This window comes from Bos javanicus, chromosome 10 (assembly GCF_032452875.1).
Source record: "Bos javanicus breed banteng chromosome 10, ARS-OSU_banteng_1.0, whole genome shotgun sequence".
Classification (NCBI taxonomy): Eukaryota; Metazoa; Chordata; class Mammalia; order Artiodactyla; family Bovidae; genus Bos; species Bos javanicus.
This window is the reverse complement of record NC_083877.1, coordinates 319,563-337,709: the sequence shown is the minus strand read 5'-3', so window position 1 is coordinate 337,709 and position 18,147 is coordinate 319,563. Positions and strand designations below refer to the sequence as shown.

Genomic DNA, 18,147 nt, shown 5'->3' with positions numbered 1-18,147 from the left:
GGGGCGGCCCACCAGGAGCACCCCGGGGGCTGGGCGAACCCGGGTGGCGGGCGTAGGGGGCAGGGCGAACGCAGGCATCTGGGGCGTGGCACACATTGAGCGCGCCGGGGGTGGGACGAACCTGGGCGTCGCGTGGTGGGGGGGCTCCCAATTGTGCTCTCAGGGGTCGCCATTGCAGCTGGGAACGTCCATTTCTGTGCTCCTGGGTCCCCATCCATCGGCATCCAGTGAGCAGAGTTGAGGGGTGCGGACCACAGGTAAGGGAACTAGGACTCGGTGGAGCAGGGAACCACGTTTTCCGCCCTCTCTGTTGGCACCGTCTTGGAGCCCCTTAACCTAGTGGTCGCGGAAAGGCCTCACCTTTGGGGTCAAGGCCTTTACTGCTTTACCCCTTTGCATAAAGTTCAGACCCTCACGGTTCTTCCAAGTAGCCTAGTGCCTGCTGGAAGTCCAAGGGATTTATCCTGCCTGGTGATTTTACCTGCAGGGACTTCAACCCTTACTCTGGCCAGCTGGCCCAGCCCTGCTTCTGGCACTTTGCCGTAAAGTGGGCCCTTGACCACCTGCTGGGATGGGAAAGGGAAGGGTCCACTAGTTGCACCCTAGAAACTTAGTAAGGTGCATGGATTTAAAGATCTGGTGGCCACCCAGGCAGAAAAGAAGGGAGGAGGGCACCTTGCTGCCCTTTCATGGTGGAATCTGTGGCTGTCCTGCTGAGAGGGGGCTTTTCCATGGGGACCCTGTGCAATAAGTTTGGTGTTTTTGAACTAAATAATTAGAACGTGTAAAAACTTTAAATTATGTGGTGCTTTAATTAAAAAAAAAAAAAAAAACCAACAACAAACAAGCTCCAAGTTTTTTGCAAATTGAGGTCTAAAAATTGAAGGCCTGTTTTCCTTCCACTGTGGCATTCTATGAAGAAATGTGCATTTTTTAAAGAAAAGAGTCAGAAAAGTGAGGGAAACAGAAAACCCAGAGGTGCCCCTGTAGTTTGGTGAAGGCCTTAGGAGGTCACTTGTAAATGCTGCTGGCTGTCGGGAGGCAGTCTCTTCCTGTGGCTGATGGGCACAGAGCTCTGCAGGCGTGTCCTTTGCATGGATGTTCTTGTTGGTGGAAATCCAGCTTGGAGCCATCTCCTGATGTGTAAGAATTTCCCAGACTAGATCTCTAGGCAAATCCCGCAGGGCCAGGGGCTCCTTCCTTCATTGTATCTGTCTGTTTGACTGAAAACCAGCAATGCCATATTTTTCTTTCAATCTGGTCTCTCATCCAGGCCTTGGAGTAATATTTCCCCTCCCCCTCAATAGGCTTGGGTTCCAGGGATGAATTATAGTCAGTTGTCCATGAGTTTGCAGATGAGGAAACAAAGCCAGAGAGGGTGGAGGACTGTCCAAGGGAGAATGGGATATCCTTCCAGGAACCCTGGCCCCTGGTTTTTTAATGAGCTTCCTACCCAGCATGGTCATTAAGTGGCAAGTGTTGACATTGAGAATAAACTATTGGTGGAAATGTAAAAGGCTTTTTTAAAGAATGTGCCTACCAGCTGTGCATCTAATGGAGTATTTTTATTGTACTCCCTAACCCTTGGAAAGTGCTGGGCACAGAGCAGATGCTTCGTCATTTTTATTTAAAAGTTCAATTTCACATAATTATATCCATAGTGTCAGCAACACTATGAGGTATATTAGAACAGTGATTGTCACAGTTGGTACTTCACAGATCAGTAAAGAAAGAAAACATTTTATTAGGAAGACTGTAAGAGAATTGTTAAGTTTTAAGTTTACCCCACAAGGATATTTAAAAAAAAATGAAACAAATCTCTCCCTTAATCACCAAAGCTATTGGAGGTCTGTTGAGGACCCCACGCAAGGGAGGTTCTACGTCTTGGGACACCCCTGCTTCAGCATCTCCCTAAGCCAGCAACCTGTGACAGTCGAGTACACTTGAAGTTCCTTCCTTGACCTCGGGAGTGTTTTTGGAAGACAAATTTTTTGACAGACAGGGGTGGTGGAAGGTTTTGGGATGTTTCAAGTGCAGTCCATTTTTTGTGCACTCTATTTCTATTTTTGTTCCCTGGTGGCTCCGTTGGTAAAAAGTCTGCCTGCAGTGCGGAAGACCCGGGTTCAATCCCTGGGTCGGGAAGATCTCCTGGAGAAGGAAATGACAGCTCACTCCAGTATTCTTGCCTGAAGAATTCAATGGACAGAGGAGCCTGGTGGGTTACAAAGGGCTGGACATGGCTGAGTGACTGAACACTTATTTCTAGTATGATTTCATCAGCACCACCTCAGATCATCAGGCGTTAGATCCTAGAGGTTGGGGGCCCCTGCTTTAGTTTCCTCTTTCATCTTCTACACAGCTCCAGCCTGCTTCCTAGTCCTCTTCCATCTGCAGAACTAGCTGGAGGGCTTCTCTGAGTGTGATTAAGAGTCACCTTCCCTCACTTCCTTTCCTCTGAGTCTCTTCTCCTAACTGGGTTTCCCTGATCTCCGTTTAGGTACTTTTGCCCCAGGTGGTGCTAGTGGTAAAGAACCTACCTGCCAATGCAGGAATCCGATCCCTGAGTTGGGAAGATCCCCTGGAGGAGGGCATGGCAACCCACTCCAGTATTCTTGCCTGGAAAATTCCCATGGACAGAGGAATGTGGCAGGCTCTGATAGTCAGACGTGACTGAAGCGACTTACCACAGCATACCAGAGGACCTTAGAACTGCCGACTCACATGATTTTTCTGGCTCTTTGGAGTCCCTTGTCATTCCACGTGTATGTTAGGGTCAGCTTGTGTATTGCTTCCTAAAGGCCCCGAGAGGGTAACAGGCAGGAAGGCCGGGGGTCTTCAGACAGAGGGAATAGGCTGCAAGTGTCAGATGTTTTTTCTCTCTCTCTTAAGCAGCCGGGGGAAATAAACTAGTGTTACATTTTTTCCCCTTTTCCATACAAATTTAAAAGGAGATTTCTCTGAAAATTCTGTGTTGCCATGACGACTCCTGGCTCCACCTGAGCTTAACTTTTCTCAAACTTTGAGCTAAGCAATGCATTTTTTCATAAGGAAATGTTTGTCTTAAGCTATGTTAATATACTATGTATTTTCACTAGACTCTGGCTTCAGGTCGGTTCCCCCTAAAGGCTCAGAACCGACTTGACAAACCAGTATGTCTTACTCATACCTTGTTCTCCTAATCTATGTTAATGAAACAATATATTTGCCTGGAAATCTGCCTTTCTTCAAGATTCATGTCAATCATTTTATGGCCCGGGATGACTCACCTGCTGCCAATGTTATCTCAATGCATATTGTGGGTGAGGGGCCTGGTGCCATTCTCTGAGACATTGCCTTTCTTTCCTTAGCAGACTGCTAGTGGCTGTATAACATCTGGCTAAAGAGCAGAAGGGGGTACTCTTACTGCCCCCATCTGAAGTCTGTGTCAGCAGCTTTCTCCTTCTCTTTTATACTTTAATAAAACTTTATGACACAAAAGCTCTGAGTGATCAAGTCATATTGGATCTTCATTTCAGATTGAAGATGCATTCCATGGTATTGCCATCTTAAGTCTTTCCTTCACTATGGGATATCTGTACATGTCTTCAGGATATTTTTCAGCAATCATGTATAATTTCCAGTGTGCCAGTCTTCTCATCCTTGTTACATCCATGGAAAAGTATTTTATTAATGTTGACATTATTGAAAGGGAATTGTTTTTTTAAATTCCTTTTCAGATTATTATTTGCTAGTGTATACAGATAAAACTGTGTAATCATTCATTTTTATCAGTTGGGACAGCTTGATGGTTGTCTTTACTTTCTTTACTTTCTCATACTTTAAGATTATCCTGGCTCATATATTTACTGCTTCACCCCTAATCTCTGTCATTTATTCAAAGAATTTCTGTCCTTTTTTAAAAAACATTGAATTATTTTTGACTATGCTGGGTCTTTGTTGCTAGATGTCTAGTTGTAGTGAGCAGAGGCTGCCCTCTAGTTGCCGTGCCATGGCTTTTCATTGCAGCAGTTTGGTTGCAGAACTTGGGCTCTGGAGCATGCAAGTACTCCAGTAGTTGTATGGGGGCTTAGTTGCCCCTGGGCATGTGGAATCTTGTAGCACCAGGGATCGAACCCATGTTCCCTGCATTGGTAGGTAGATCCTTTACCATCAGACCACCAGGAACATTTCCTGTTCCCTTTCATTAGAGAATGATATGAAAAACATACATGTAGGAGCTAAAGATGCTCAGCTGACAATACTCGGAAATATATACAGGTATTCCAGCTTACCTTTGAACACATTCAGTTAAAGGTAGTTTGTGATGATGTCTCCGTGGATCTTGTAACCTTTCCTTTTGTTTCTCTGTAACTTCCCATTCCAATGGTAACACACCTGGCTTCCATCACTTGTCATGTATAGAATTCAGTGCTTGTCCCATGTGGTTGCTGAAAAAACTGTCAGACTGTCTTCCAAAGGGGGCTGTGCATGCATCCCACCAGTATCTTGAGTATGTTTCTGTAGGATAGTTTACCATCAGTATACTCTCCGTGGCCAGGTGTCTATTTCAATCTTTACCAACCAATTATGAATGGGCTTGTTTTCTCTAGTGTTCTTGGACAATTTGAGTACAGATTCTTTGTCAGATATGCATTTTTTAGGAAAACAATTGTATTTATTTTTGGCTGTGTGGGGTCTTCGTGTATAGGCTTTTCTCTAGTTCAGGTGAGCGTGGGCCATAACTAGTGGTGTGCGGGCTTCTCACTGCAGTGGCTCCTCTTGTTGTGGGGCACAGGCTCACAGGCTTCAGTGGTTGCAGTATGTGAGCTTGGCATTGTGTCTTCCAGGATCTAGAGCACAGGCTCGGCAGTTGTGGCACATGGGCTCCATAGCATGTGGGATCTTCCCATAGCAGGGATCACACCTGCATGTCCAGCACTGGCAGGCGGATTCTTTACCTTGGAGCCACCAGGGAAGCGCTCAGGCATATTTTTGATTCTAGTTTTCCACACATGTACCTGGTGAGAGAGGCCAGGATCAAGAGGCCTGGCCACTGGAAGTCCTCAGCCACAGGTCTGGCTGTGCCATCCAAAGCTCTGGGGCCTTTGGCGAGCACCTCAGCTTCCCTGGGACTGTTTCCTCCCCTCAGAAATGCCGTGCTGTTGGACTGTAGCCCACCAAGCTCCTCCATCCTTGGGATTTCTGAGGCCAGAATACTGGAAGGGGTGCCATTTCCTTCCCTACAATGTAGCATTTGGAAGATATTTTCTCCTGGATTGTGGTTTTGATGAAGGAAGGGGGATCCCTTCCAGGGCTTGAGAGTGGCTTCTCGTATGACACTTGGAAATGAATTGTCCGAGGACAGGAGTGCTGTCCAAGCGAGAAACTTCATTGGGAAGGACTGCTGACTTCAGTTTCACTTTTCACTTCCATGCACTGGAGAAGGAAATGACACCCCACTCCAATCTTCTTGCCTGGAGAATCCCAGGGATGGGGGAGCCTGGTGGGCTTCCATTTATGGGGTCACACACAGTCGGACACGACTGAAGTGACTTAGCAGCAGCCGGGGTGGAGTGCAGGAGGGTGAGGGAAATGGAGAGAACTGCTCTGCCACTTGGCTCACCTGCAGGGAGCGAGCTCCGCCCGTGGCAAAGGTCATGAGGAAGGAGGCTCAGCATACACAAAGGCGGGATCGAGCCTCAGGAGTCCCCCTGGAAATTCTCGAGCATCTACCCCCAAAACCAGAGTCTGCCTACTTTCTGCTTTGTGCTTTCACCTACACCTCTGACTTTATGGGGGGTTGTCCCCCACTACCTCTCTCTGAAAAAAAGAGTTAGCTTACAGCTCCAGTTAATAATTCCTGGGTGTGACAGTGTTTCAACCTACAAACTCCTTTGGAAATCCTCTAGCCTGCCTGAATAAGTTTTTTCGGCCACATGTGATTGTTCAGAGCCTCCCAACTGTGAGAGGGAGGAGATGTTCTAAACTGTCTAAACACAGATTCTTTTGAGTAGTTAAAAGACTGATTAGAAATTGTATTGGTGAAGGGTTTTTCACTTATTGAGACAATGTTTGCTGCTAAGTCTCCATACCCCTTACCTACTGTGTCCTTGGCAGTGTATTGATTGATATAATGGGTGTATAGAAATGTAAGTAGTAGCCTCAATGTTTGTAACCTTGGACCCTTGAGTTAATTCTTTTCTTGATTGAGCCCACCTCACCTTTGCCCTATAGGAAAGCAGCTTTGTCCAATGCTTTTTTGGAGTCTGGTGCCTGACTTTGGAATAATCACCTTTAGAGAAAGATAAGTTTCTTAAAATGTTAACAGGCCTCCTGGCCAGAAGATGATGTAAATCACCTGAACTTTTGCATATGATAAGTTTGAAAGCCTGGCTTCGATTAGAACCAGGAACTGCTGTCCTTGCATGACTCCACCCCTTCCCCCATTATCCTCTATGCACAACTTAAGGTATAAAACTACTTTGGAAAATAAAGTACGCCCCTTTTTGTTCACTGAAATTTGGTCTCCCCATGTCGTTCTTTCTTTCACCTTCTGGCTGAATTTTTCCTCTGAGGCGGGGAAGCTCATCAAGCCTACTAATTTTGCCTGGGCTTCTAAGGTCCGACCGGGAGGCATTAGTGTCTTCTCTCCTTTGGGAGAACGGGAGGACGCCTGCGGCCTTCGTAGGTGACGTTAATTCCCTGCTTTGGAATTTTATTCAGCCTCTTTTCTTCACTGAATTTTCCTACTGAGCTATCCTTATTTCAGCCGCTTTTCTCCACTGAATTTCCTCACTGAGCTATCCTCATTCTATTACTCTTTATATCTTTAATTAACGTTTAATTAAGCAGTTGTTTCCTGATCATCGCCGACGCCATCTCTCCTTCGAATACCCTGGATCAGCCGGGGCTGGACCCCAGCACTCACCGTCTCAGGGTTTATGGTCATTGGGTTAGTTTCTGGTTTGTCTCTTGCCAGTCATTCTGAATTGGGATCCTTCCTGGGGGCACACGCATCACTCAGCCGAGATGGATTCCAGCGAGGAGGATCCTGGGAAGTTGGTAGGACCTCTGGACTACAGTCTCCCATCTCTTTTTGACCTCTCCAGAATCCTGGTTGGTGGTAGCTTGTTAGTTCCTTGTTCCTTACCAGGACCTCCTCTTGTAAGATGACTCCTGAAAGTGTTTTCTCTTCTCTGTTGCCTGGCAAGGGTGGGTGGTCAGTGGTTCATTTAACAGTTTTTCTTTTGGTTCTCTCGAATAAGGTCCTTCACAGAGTAAATGTATAAAATTGTAAAAGTCAATGTTTTAAATAATTTGTATTCATAATTTGGTAAGTTGGCTTTTTTGTTGTGTGTTAGAACTCATCACCAGACCAAAGGTCATGTAAATCTTTTGTTGTTTTATAAAGTTTTATAGTTTTTTAAATTGAATTACAGTGTTAGTTGCAAAGTTTGTGTTTCTGTTCATTTCATCTTTTTTCTTTTAAACTTTTATTTATTTTTAGTTGATTGATCACTGCTTTACAATATTGGTTTGATTTGTCATACACCCACATGAATTAACCATAGGTGTACGTGTGTCCCCTCACTCTTTTTTTACTTTTTATTTATTTTTATTATAAATTTTTAAATTTTAATTGGAGGCTAATTACGTTACAATATTGTATTGGTTTTGCCATACATCAACATGAATCCACCACGGGTATACACATGTTCCCCATCCTGAACCCCCCTCCCACCTCCCTCCCCATACCATCCCCCTGGGTCATCCCAGTGCACCAGCCCCAAGGATCCTGTATCATGCATCGAACTTGGACTGGCGATTCGTTTCATATATATTATACATGTTTCAATGCCATTCTCCCAAATCATCCCACCCTCTCCCTCACCCGCAGAGTCCAGCAGACTCTTCTATACATCTGTGTCTCTTTTGCTGTCTTGCATACTGGGTTATCATTACCATCTTTCTAAATTCCATATATATGCGTTAGTATACTGTATTGGTGTTTTTCTTTCTGGCTTACTTCACTCTGTATAATAGGCTCCAGTTTCATCCATCTCATCAGAACTGATTCAAATGCATTCCTTTTAATGGCTGAGTAATGGCTTTGTGTATATGTACCACAGCTTTCTTATCCATTCATCTGCTGATGGACATCTAGGTTGCTTCCAGGTCCTGGCTATTTTAAACAGTGCTGTGATGAACATTGGGGTACACGTGTCTCTTTCAATTCTGGTTTCCTCAGTGTGTATGCCCAGCAGTGGGATTGCTGGGTCATAAGGCAGTTCTATTTCCAGTTTTTTAATGAATCCCCACAGTGTTCTCCATAGTTTGAGTTCCCTGAATCATACAGCAAATTCCCACTGGTTGTCTATTTATAAATGTTGGTGTACATGCATCCATGCTGCTCTCTCCATTCATCTCACCCTCTCCCTCTTGTTCCCCACCCTTGTCTGTAAGTCTCTTCTCTATGTCTGCATCTCCGTTGCTGCTATGTGAACAGATTTGTTAGACCCATCCTTCTCGATTCCATGTTTTTCTCTTTCTGACTGACTGCCTGTTTAATACGCTCTAGGTTCATCCCATTCATTAAAACTGACTCAAATGTGTTCCTTTTTATGGCTGCATTCCATACAGGCTCTGATTGTTCCTTAGCCATGTTTTGAGGAGGGTCATGGAGCTATTCTGCTCCATTTCAGTTTGGGCTTCCAGTCTGAGTGCTCACAGCAGAGCTGCTTCTGGGTGAGCCCTCTGAGGTCTGTGAGCGCGGGGATGCCCGCTCTTCTCTGGTGGCTCGCAGGGGGCGCCAAAACCCCCTCTGACCCATGGGCGCAGGACGCTTTACCTTCAGACTGGGCTTGGTGACCAGCTGGTGGGAGCTTTGTCTCCTCAGGGCCATCAGGGCTCGGGCTCCTGGATAACGGGGCTGTGTCCAGGCTGAGAGGAGCAGGGTTGCCTCACTGCTCGCCAGCAGGGAGGCACTACAAGAGAAAAAAATGAAGATGAAGTAGACGTTTCCTGTGTCCAGCTGAGTGCTGACTGGAGGTCCATCTCAGAGGACTCAGGAGGGAAAGAGCTCCATGTGCAAAATGGCGGGTTTTCAGTTCGATTTCTGTTAGATGATCTAGAGGATGACCTTCACTGATGTTCTTCAGTGCAGGTGGCCAGTTTTCCTGTCACTGTTTCTTGAGAAGACTGTCCTTTCCTCTTTGCTCATTCCTGGTTTGATTTTCATGAACTGACCACGTACATGCGCGTTCATTCCTGGGCTCCTATTCTTTCCTGGAGTCCATGTGTCTGTGTTCCTGCCAGTTCCTCATTGTGGTGGTTACTACAGCTCTGTGATGTAGTTTGAAGTTGAAGAGGAAGCTGCCTCCAGCTGTGTTCGTCTTTGTCAGAGTCTTTTTGGCCATTTAAGGTCCTGTTCAATATTCAGTTCAGTTCAGTTCAGTTGCTCAGTCGTGTCCAACTCTTTTTGACCCCATGAATCGCAGCACGCCAGGCCTCCCTGTCCATCACAAACTCCCGGAATCCACCCAAACTCACGTCCATCGAGTCAGTGATGCCATCCAGCCATCTCATCCTCCGTCGTCCCCTTCTCCTCCTGCCCCCAATCCCTCCCAGCATCAGAGTCTTTTCCAATGAGTCAACTCTTTGCATGAGGTGGCCAAAGTACTGGAGTTTCAACTTTAGCATCATTCTTTCCAAAGAACACCCAGGGCTGATCTCCTTTAGAATGGACTGGTTGGATCTCCTTGCAATCCAAGGGACTCTCAAGAGTCTTCTCCAACACCACAGTTCAAAAGCATCAATTCTTCGGCGCTCAGCTTTCTTCACAGTCCAACTCTCACATCCATACATGACCACTGGAAAACCATAGCCTTGACTAGACGGACCTTTGTTGGCAAAGTAATGTCTCTGCTTTTGAATATGCTATCTAGGTTGGTCATAACTTTTCTTCCAAGGAGTAAGCGTCTTTTAATTTCATGGCTGCAGTCACCATCTGCAGTGATTTTGGAGCCCCCAAAAAGAAAGTCTGACACTGTTTCCGCTGTTTCCCCATCTATTTCCCATGAAGTGATGGGACTGGATGCCATGATCTTCGTTTTCTGAATGTTGAGCTTTAAGCCAACCTTTTCACTCTCTCTTTAACAATTTTCATATATAACATAGAATAGTGTTTATTAATTGTATTTACTGTGTTGTAGATTATATCCCTAGTACTTATTTTATTTATCTTACAACTATAAGGTTGTACCTTTTTTTAAAAAAATGTATTCATAGATAAGGTTTATTCCAGTGTTTACATAAAAATGAGTTGATGTACAACAGGAAAAGGTTTTTCCAAAGGGTTAAAATGTATTAAACAACAGAACTTGGTCCTTCCATTTAGTTTGAATTCAGTTGGCTGACTTCACCATTATTAATATCCACCCTCACTAATCATTTTCATCACACACAATATCAAAAGTCTTCTGGTGGCACTTCCTATTTCCCCGGAAGTCTCTTAAACTGCTTTCAGTTACAAAAGAAGGGCAAGGATTTTATCAGCTCACACTCCACTCCTTTGGAGACAAAAATACAGCCCTCAATTCTGTTGTTTAAATTGTGGCTCTTGGAAAACAGGGACCAAATGAAGAAATTAGCACTAACACACAAAGAACACAGTATAATCTCTGTATAACAGTAAGTTTGCTTCAAATTTTTTTTCATTAAGAGTTATTTTTATTATCTCTCCACAAGGAAGTTATAAAAATACCTGTAAAAACATTGAAAAGGCTCTTTAAAATCCTGGAATGAAGAATTCTGAAGTATGAATTATGATACACCTATTGTTTGCAAATAAAAGAATCAAATTTTACAAGTTGGAATTTCTGAACGGCTTTGGTAGGAGTTTACCAGAAGGAGGTAAAACATCAGATCAGATCAGATCAGTCACTCAGTTGTGTTCGACTCTTTGCAACCCCATGAATCGCAGCACGCCAGGCCTCCCTGTCCATCACCAACTCCCAGAGTTCACCCAGACTCACGTCCATCAAGTCAGTGATACCATCCAGCCATCTCATCCTCCGTCATCCCCTTCTCCTCCTGCCCCCAATCCCTCCCACCATCAGAGTCTTTTCCAATGAGTCAACTCTTCGCATGAGGTGGCCAAAGTACTGGAGTTTCAGCTTTAGCATCACTCCTTCCAAAGAACACCCAGGGCTGATCTCCTTCAGAATGGACTGGCTGGATCGCCTTGCAGTCCAAGGGACTCTCAAGAGTCTTCTCCAACACCACAGTTCAAAAGCATCAATTTTTCGGTGCTCAGCTTTCTTCACAGTCCAACTCTCACATCCATACATGACCACAGGAAAAACCATAGCCTTGACTAGACGGACCTTTGTTGGCAAAGTAATGTCTCTGCTTTTGAATATGCTATCTAGGTTGGTCATAACTTTCCTTCCTAGGACTAAGTGTCTTTTAATTTCATGGCTGCAGTCACCATCTGCAGTGATTTTGGAGCCCAGAAAAATAAAGTCTGACACTGTTTCCACTGTTTCCCCATCTATTTCCCATGAAGTGATGGGACTGGATGCCATGATCTTCGTTTTCTGAATGTTGAGCTTTAAGCCAACTTTTTCACTCTCCACTTTCACTTTTATCAAGAGGCTTTTTAGTTCCTCTTCACTTTCTACCATAAGGGTGGTGTCATCTGCGTATCTGAGGTTATTGATATTTCTCCCAGCAATCTTGATTCCAGCTTGTGTTTCTTCCAGTTTCTCATGATGTACTCTGCATATAAGTTAAATAAACAGGGTGACAATATACAGCCTTGATGTACTCCTTTTCCTATTTGTAACCAGTCTGTTGTTCCATCACCAGTTGTAACTGTTGCTTTCTGATCTGCATACAAATTTCTCAAGAAGCAGATCAGGTGGTCTGGCATTCCCATCTCTTTCAGAATTTTCCACAGTTTATTGTGATCCACACAGTCAAAGGCTTTGGTATAGTCAATAAAGCAGAAATAGATGTTTTTCTGGAACTCACTTGCTTTTTCCATGATCCAGCGGATGTTGGCAATTTGATCTCTGGTTCCTCTGCCTTTTCTAAAACCAGCTTGAACATCAGGAAGTTCACGGTTCACATATTGCTGAAGCCTGGCTTGGAGAATTCTGAGCATTACTTTACTAGTGTGTGAGATAAGTGCAATTGTGTGGTAAAACATCAGACCTTAACAATTTTCTGTTTTCATCTCAATTGAATTTTTGATCTGTTGACAGGCACAGTGCACACAGGAACTTGCTTCTGCCACTAATGATGAAGTCAATCTGAAGGACAGATATTTGTATCCTGGATGCACCAGGCTCTTCCATGCAACTGACTGGAGTGGTCTTCTCTTATTTGTTCCATCATGTTTTAAATAAAAGTAAATATACATATGGTAAAACATTTAAATGGTACAAGAGGATTTAAAATAATCAGTAAATGTCATTTTCTCCTATAACCTAGAAAATCTGATGTTTTCCAAATCATCAAACAGTCATATGAATAATTTGAAAAGCGAAGTCAACCTTAGAGTATCTTCATCTGAAAATTATTCTCAGGATTTCTGGAATACCTTGATTCTCTCATATTTTACCTCTGGTACAGAGGAAAGCCATGCAGTCTTCTCCTTCTCAAAAAAACTAACTAGGAAAGCAACTCACACACTCTGCTCAGAGACAGCAAGTGCAAGCAACACCTTGTACCCCATGGATCTGGTTCTAGCCATGGGCAGGGGCTCTGGTATCCACCAGAGACACAGGCGGGTGCCCGGAGCCCAGCGGTGCCCTTGAATGCCTCTGATCCTCTGGGCCAGCTGAGATTCCTTTGAGGAGAGCGTGACGCGGCTGGCGTGTAAGGAGAGGAGACAGGCATCCTCGAAGAGACGAACTAGAAACGTTTCTGTTGCCTCTTGCAGGGCCAACAGGGCCTGGGTTTGCCAACTGAAGTCCACACCATGAGTGAATTTAACACGTATTTCTCTTGCTGGTGAAGGAGTGGGGATGGGGGGAGGAGTGGAGAGGAAAAGGAGACTCAGGAGAAGATAGACTCTCTCTGCGAGTCTCTGTGAATCTTCACATCTGTTCTTCTTTCCTGGCTTTTACTCTTGGGACCTAATTGGTGGCTGATGTCAGCTCCAGGGAGCTTAGAGACAGCGGGCACAGCTCTCCTGGTCTCGGCGGTGGGAGAGGAGGAGACAGTTTCTCGGGGCAGGGGAAGGGACGGGAGGCTGGTTGGATGAGAGAGTTGCAGGCGGCAGAAGGGGGTCTTTCTTGGCAGCAGGCGCGTGCCCTTCTGGAGCGCTTGGATCGCCTGCAGGAGCGCATGTCTCTTGCGAGCCTGTGGACGGGAGGAAGCACCTGGACACAGGCCGGCGGGCTGGCGGCGGGAGCCGGGCTCACCGGGTGCCCCTCGGTGTTTCGGGCTTGCGGCTCTGGTGGGCCGGTGGCGGGCGCGCAGAGGGTGTTTCGGCCCTGGGGCTCCTTCTAGATCTGGGTCTGGGTGCAGAGGCCGGGAGGGCCGGGTCTCCCCGGCCGGCTGCCTGACCCGGCTGGGTGGTGCTCTGGAAGTTTGTACCCTTTGACCAGATTCTTCCAATTCCCGTCCCAACACCCCTCTGCGTAGCTCCAGTAAAGACTACAGCACTCTGTTAGTTCCCCGGTGCACAGCATAGTGATTTGACATTTCTATACATTTCAAAATGATCGCCGTAAATCTAGTTACCATCTGTCACCATGAAAGGTATTACTTTATTACTGACTATATTTGCCTACATTATTATCGACTGTATTGATGATTATATTCTTAGTGTTCAATATTGATGTTTTCCCCTATGTATCTCTGTATTTTAGTGGTTGCTCTGGAGATTATAGTATTCATATTTAGCTTTTCTCTGTCTGCTTGGAAATAAGATTGTGCCACGTCAAGGTGAACATAGAAGCCACACTACCACTTAGTGCTACATCTTCGTGCATCAAAAACTGCTTCAGACAGTGTTAGAAATTTTGCTTTCTGCTGTCAAACATATATACATCATATATACATACAAACTAGTCTCGAGACTTCCCTGGTCGTCCAGTGGCTAGGACTCTGTGCTCCCAGTGCAAGGGGCCTGGGTTTGATCCCTGGTGGGGGAACTAGATCCCACCTGCTGCAATGAAGATGGAAGGTCCCAAGTGCCACAACTAAGACCTGGCACAGCTACATAAATACATAAAAATAAATATTTCTTAAATAAGAAGTATAAAAAGCTGACTGCTTTGGCCACTTCTTTAAAATTAGGGACTCCCTGGCGTCCAGTGATTAAGACTAGGAGCTCCCACTGCAGTGGGCAAGGATTCCACCCCTGGTCAGGGAACTAAGATCCCACACGTTGGATGGCACAGACCAAAAAACCATAAGACTCATCTTTACATAGTTATTTGCCATTTCTATTGCTCTTCCTTTATTTTTGAAATTTGTTTCCCTCTGGTATTATTATTCTCTTTGAATCTGAAGAATTTCCTTTAGCCTTTCTTTCAAAGTGGGTCTTCTAGAGAGCTCCCTTCTCGCTTTAATGCAGATGGTACAGAAGGTGAGGATTCAGCGTAGCGCGGCTGATCAGTGAGTGTCCAGGGTGCCCGGTCACTGCTAAATTTCCTTGTGTGACTGTCATGGTTAGTGTACGGGAATTGCCTGGTTTCAGTCACACAACATGTACACCACACGGCAGACAGCTGCCCTGTCCTGTGCCAAACAGGCAGAGGCAGCTGAGCCAGGATGAGTGCCGTCTGATAGCCGCCTTTGCTCCTTCTGACTCAGTGACCCACCTATCTTCTTGAAATGTGTGCTCCCCTTCCCTTGTGATGGAGCAAAGTCCAGACATCAACCGTATGCTTCCACAGTCACCTGGTAACATGGGAGCACTGTGCGCCAGCTTTTCCAAAATCATCAGATATTTCTCTTTGATAGTACAGAATTAAATAGGAATTTAATAGAATTAAATGGAATTAAATAGGTTTCTTTTCCCCCTCATTAAAGAAGTTTCAGGCTTTAGAAGAAGGCAGGGGAATACTCGGGGGTTTAGGGACCTCTTGAAATCATTTGAGGCCATGCTGGCTTTTCAAAAATATTTAGTATTTATTTATCTATTTGGTTATGTCGGGTCCTAGTTTCCACACGAGGGATCTTCGTTGTGGACTCTAGTTGCAGCTTGTTGGCTTAGTTGCTCCATGGCATGTGGGATCTTATTTCCCCAACCAGGAATTGAACCTTTGTTCTATGCATTGCAAGGTAGATCTTAACCACTGAACCACCAGGGAAGCACCAGGCATATGTATGCAGACCAAGATATACTACCTTCAGACACGCAGAAATGTCCCCTTCTCAGGAAGGCCTTCCTCATCTGCCCCATTTAAGGCTGTGAGTCGATGATACCCCGCCTCCTCCTGCTCTGTTTCTCTCATGTTACTTATCACCGTTTAAGACAGGGTTTGCTTATTTGCCAGGTTTGTCTGTTTCGTTAGTTGCAATGTCCTAAGTGCCTAGAATGGTGCATGCTCAGTAAATATATATATATATATATATATATATATAATAATTTTTTTTTTTTTTACCTTGCTGCATGGCTTGTGGGATCTTAGTTCCCTGACCAGAGATTGAACCCAGGCCCTCAGCAGTGAAAGCATGGAGTCCTAACCACTAGACTGCCAGGGAATTCCCTCAGTAAATATTTCTTGGATGAAAGAACACAGTTTTGCAACTTGCTTTTCTTCCTTTTTAAAAAGAAGTTGTCTCTGACACCCTCCCATGGTATACATAACCACACCAGGCACCTTCTCTCTTTTAATGTTCCCCCTGCTATCCTTGGGCTTCCCAGGTGGTGCTGGTGGTAAAGAACCTGCTTGCCAAGGCAGGAAACATAAGAGACCCAGCTTCAATCCCTGGATCAGGAAGATCCCCTGGAGAAGGGAATGGCAACCTACTCCAGTATTCTTGTCTGGAGAATCCCATGGACAGAGGACCCTGGCAGGCTACAGTCCCTGGGGTCACAAAGAGTCAGACACAACTGAAGTGACTTAGCACACATGCACACTGCCATCCTAGCTTGGTCCTAAAGCTACAGAGTGTGCTGTTACCACCTGCAAGTGATTTGAGGGAAATGACATGCTATGGGACCCTTGAGCTTTAGGATGGAGAAGCACGGGCCCCTGACATGGCCTCTTCTGTGTGAAGGAAGGCCGTGTGATGTGCTGACACCCCAACACAGGCCTGTCCTTTCAGGTCTTATGTGGGTCATTATATGATAGTCCCTGGTGCCTCAAACGTAAAGAATCTGCCTTCAGTGCAGGAGACCTGGGTTTGATCCTTGGGTTGGGAAAATCCCCTGGAGAAAGTTATGGCAACAAACTCCAGTATTCTTGCCTGGAGAATCCCCATGGACAGAGGAGCCTGGCGGGCTAGAGTCCATGGGGTCACAAAGAGTCGGACATAACTGAGTGACTAAGCACAATCTGTTGAAGGAGGTTGTACAGGTCTCATGAGTCAGAAGCTGGCAGGTAACTGCTGAAAAGCAACCGTGCTAGGGAACCTAAGACCCTGGATAGCATCACAATGCATTGGCAGTGAAACCACCTCCTGGGAAAAGCAGGAGGCTCCAGCTCGTGCCTCGCCTTTGGGGCTTGCTGATAGGAAATGAACAAGTGCCTGCCAGGTGCTACTGCTGTGTGATGAAACGGGGGTGCAGACCAGGCCCATTTCCTTAACCCTAACCCACCCGCCTGGATGCTACCTATCTCTGGCTGACGGCTTGTGATTGGCCCCCAGCACATTTCTGCAGGGGAGCAGGGCTTCTTGTCAAAACCATCTGGGTTCCAGGGAGTAGAGAATTAAAACATCTAAGAGGAAAGAATACTGGGACTGTCTTGGGAAAAATGGGATGGTTTTGAATAAGTCTTCATGTTTGGAAAGGATGTTAAGAAGGAAAAAGGCATCTGTGCAAATTACTTTGGTCACCTCCTTTAAGAACACTGACTTGATGGTTCATCTAGTGGTTAAGAATCTGCCTATGACACAGGTTCCATCCCTGGTCCAGGAATATTCCATATGCTGCAGGGCAACGAAGCCCGTGTACCACAACCTCTGAGCCTGAGCTCTAGAGCCTGCGCTCTAGAGCCTGCAGCCCGCAGCGTCTGAAGCCCACGCATCCTAGAGCCAGTGCTGCACAGCCAGAGAAGCCCCCCGCACCGAGAAGCCCACACACTGCAACCAGAGAGTGCCCCCCACTTGCCGCAGCCAGAGAAGGCTCATGTGTAGCCGCGGAGACCTGGCACAGCCCAGAGTAAATATGTAAATAATAAGAGTAAAGAAGATAATAGTAAATCTTAAAGAGAGATTTCAGACCACTGAAAGATCCTTAGAGGTTCCAAGGAGACAAAAAATTATTATGAAGTGAATGCTTAACCACTGCTTGTTATACTCAGCGTATTTTAAAATTAATTTTTATTGGAGTAGAGTTGCTTTGCAATCTTACTTTAGTTTCTGCTGTACAGCAAAGTGGATCAGTTATATGTATACATATATCCCCTCTTTTTTAGATTTCTTTTCCTACTTAAGTCACCACAGAGCATTGGATAGAGTTCCCTGAGCTATACAATACGTTCTCATTAGTTATCTCTTTCATACATCAGTAGTGTACATGTGTCAATCCTCAACATATTTATTTTAGACAAGGTGGTTGATGGTATTGTGTACATTATTTATATCCCCGCCCCCCTACTTTGGATCTACTTCTATTACCTGTTAAGAAACTGGTGTTTAAAATTTCCATCTGTTTCTAGCTTTGGTTCCTTCAGTTCTTGCTTTGTTTGTTTTGAGGCTCTGTTGTTAGGCATGTGGATATTTATGACATGCCTTCCTGCTGAATTATCACTATGAGAAGTCCATCTTCTAACTCTAGAAGTCTAGAGACTTCTTCAGTATTCTTCAGCATTCTAATGTTTAAAGTATGCATGCTATGGGTTCTAACCAGTTACTTTATAAAAATTGTGGCTTTACTTAAGAAAATGACAGTTTTATTGAGATACAATTCACATACCATCAATTCACCCATTTAATATGTAATTAAATTCACTGGTTTTTAGTATATTCACAGGGTTGTGC

At 45.2% G+C, this 18,147-nt stretch overlaps 1 protein-coding gene across 1 annotated transcript in view; it reads left to right on the top strand.

Annotated features, from left to right (window-relative positions):
* Positions 1-12,414, top strand: part of LOC133255507 (liprin-alpha-1-like) — a 31,147-nt gene extending 18,733 nt beyond the window's left edge. The window contains exon 7 of the mRNA XM_061429886.1: positions 12,246-12,414. The gene's annotated coding sequence lies outside the window, so the exon portion shown is untranslated. The remainder of the gene's footprint in view (positions 1-12,245) is intronic.
* Positions 12,415-18,147: the final 5,733 nt, after the last annotated feature.